The sequence below is a fragment of the Meriones unguiculatus genome (genome assembly GCF_030254825.1).
Source record: "Meriones unguiculatus strain TT.TT164.6M chromosome 13 unlocalized genomic scaffold, Bangor_MerUng_6.1 Chr13_unordered_Scaffold_72, whole genome shotgun sequence".
Lineage (NCBI taxonomy): Eukaryota > Metazoa > Chordata > Mammalia > Rodentia > Muridae > Meriones > Meriones unguiculatus.
The window spans coordinates 12121-15150 of record NW_026843676.1 but is presented as its reverse complement, the minus strand read 5'-3'; positions in this window follow the sequence as shown (position 1 = coordinate 15150).

The following is a 3030-nucleotide window of genomic DNA, read 5'->3' as shown; positions in this document are numbered from 1 at the left end:
ATGACAAATAATGTATGTTTAGTGTCCTTCTTGGTACTATAGTAAAAGAGAATGTGATAGGATGCACACAGTATCATTGGAAATCTTTCTTCATGCACTGAACATGGAGTGACTTGTAGGAGTTGAGATGTTGATTTACTTTCTCCCCACAGATCAGCAGGAGTGTATCCCTTGCTGAATTCAAGAGTACCCAAACCTTGAGAGAAACAAGTGCCTGCCCATGGCAGTGACCTTCCTGTCATTTGAGGATCCTCTGGGTTTGGTCCTGGCCTGCATGGCTTTGTGTTTATCTGTCAGCACAGCTATAGTTTTGGGGATCTTTCTCAAGCACCATGACCTACCCATCATTAAGTCCAATAACTGGACTATAATAAAATACCTTAGTGTCTTCAAATGAAATTATTTACCCTTAATTTTAGTAAGTTTATATAAAATGTATATCTAACCATAACTAAAAGAGCCCTTCATTTAAGCAATGTTATATAGATACACTCTATTTCAGAATATAAACTACTTCTGAAAACACATTTTAGTAAGTTATACATGTTACTTTTTAATTTGTGGACAATATAAGTATTCAAATTTTAATTACATAATAGTAATTGTGATAAATAACACAGGTACTATATATTTTTCCTTAGTATTTTTTTTTTCTGGAGAAAACAGGAATTAGGTTGACAGTTAACATCTTCTGTTGGACAGACAAAAACCTGGACCTATGGCAAAGGGAGCTTGCAAAATTGTACATCCATAGCAGAAATCAGTGTTCAGAATTCTCAAAATGATGAAAATAAATCTACCATATGAACCACTTATGACTTTCATTGACTTATGCACAATGGACTCAATATACTCCTTCAAAAATATTTTCTCAACCATACTCATTGCTATTCTGTTCACAATAGGTACAAAATTAGAACACTTAAATATCCTTCAACTGATATAGATAAGTGAAATGGTATGCACATTAGTAGATAGAAATATAAATGACGATATTGATTTAGGTAACTCAAATCCAGAAAACAGATATCACATGTCCTATCTACTCTGAAGAATATAGTTCTAGATCTTCAGTTGTGATTATTCACCCTACTGTGAAAGAATAGAAAGAGTGTGGCAAAAGACTGGGGATCAGCCCCAGCAGTTGAGGGAGAGAAGAATAAGTTGGTGCAGAAACGAGTCAGACATGGTTGTCCAAAGAAACTTAAAGTCTTGATGGACTGGCAGTCAGAGTACTTCTTTATTTAGACAGATTTCAATAATAAAAGATAGATTCACATTCTTCTAAAACATAGATTATATCCTTTTTGTCTCCAGATAGGTGTTTTATCTGTCATAAATTTAGTCATCATTGATAAACCTTATCTTTTTACTATCATTTTTCTTCATCAATGCCATAACCTGACATTTTTGAGAATATGGAGGCATATTTGTCACAGCCTGAAACCCCATTCTCAGGTTGGACGCATTCTCAGATTCAATGGCAATAGGTAGAAAATCTTCAAGCCAGCCTGGGCGTATTGCTTTGTCCCAATTAGTATATTATCATATTTTAATGGACAGCCTCAAGAAAAACAATTTAAGCCAAAGCAGCAACAGTTGTTATTAAATTCCTGGCATAATGCATTGTCTATATCTCATATCTTTGTAGAATTTACTTATGTGCTAAATCTAAGTATTCTTTCATTATTTTGGTCATACAACATCACAGTGATAATGTGAAAGCTGATATTTCTAGGAAAAGGAGGTCCTAATACCTCACTTTAAAAATCATTTTTATAAAACATTCTTTGTCCATCATTACAGACCCTAGTGTAAGGTGAAGATGTCTCCAGTCATTCATTTACATCTTTATCTAATCATTGAGGGCATACCATATGTAACTCCTAATCTTATATGCCAAGTATTCATCTGAGGATACAGCAGTACAAGGTATTTAATCTCAAATACTATCAACTCTCCTGGCTCTAGAAACTTTGTTTGCCTTTTTAAGAGTATGTTCTGATTATTTTCTTCTTGAGGAAACACAGGGGTAGATTTTGCAAGACTATCTTGAAGCTAAAGTCTCATAAGGAGTTTTTTGACATTTTTATGAGAAAGACATTTATGTAGGGCCAGATAATTGATATTTCCCCTAAATATGAGAGGAGCAGTATGCTCAGGATTTTCCTGGAGAAGCTAAGAAGCAGTACTCCAGGGTGAAGGCATAAATGATTCATGAAAAAAATTCCCATTGCTCCAATGGCCCCAGGTTGTACATGTATTGAAAGCCCTCTAAGCATGTAGCAAGTGGAGATCAAGACCAAGGCTGAAAGATAGTATGAAGGCTATTGTAACATGCAACTCAGATATGCTTGATCTTTGTCAAATATCTGTGCTGACTTCAAGACTTTAAGTGTATATAAACTTTTGTGAGGTTTTAATCCACTTGGAGGTGACTTTTGAGTGAAAATAAGCATCAATTTCCATGTTTCTACATATAGACATCTAGTTTGGTCAGCATCATTTGTGAAGATTTTAACTGTTTTTCTGTCATAGTACTATTTTTGTTATAGTACTAGTGCATTTACATAATAAAACATTACTCAGACATTTAAAGAATCAAATCATGAAACATGAAGGTAAATGCACCTTTGCAGGTAACTGAGAGTGAGAGAACCTAGACCCCCAAAGACAAATAGGGTATGTATTTGCTTTTACATATATATTAGTTGCAAGATGTATGATATGCAAGCAACTGGACATAATACCACAGGGGATACATACAAATTAAAAACTGGAGGTTAGGGGAGGCAGAGATTTCTCCATAGGAAAGGGAAATAAAATACTTGGAACAAATGGAAGGTGGGCTAAAAAGATAGAATTGAAGGATATTGGGAAAGGAAGAGGGCAATGAAAAGGTAACATGAGGAAAGACAGGTAAAATTAAGGGTCATTTGTTTGGTACAGTGGAAACCTAATGCAATAGAAACATTTTAAATCATGTTCATATTAAGAGCCAATATAAATGAAATCACCAGAGAAGAAAGT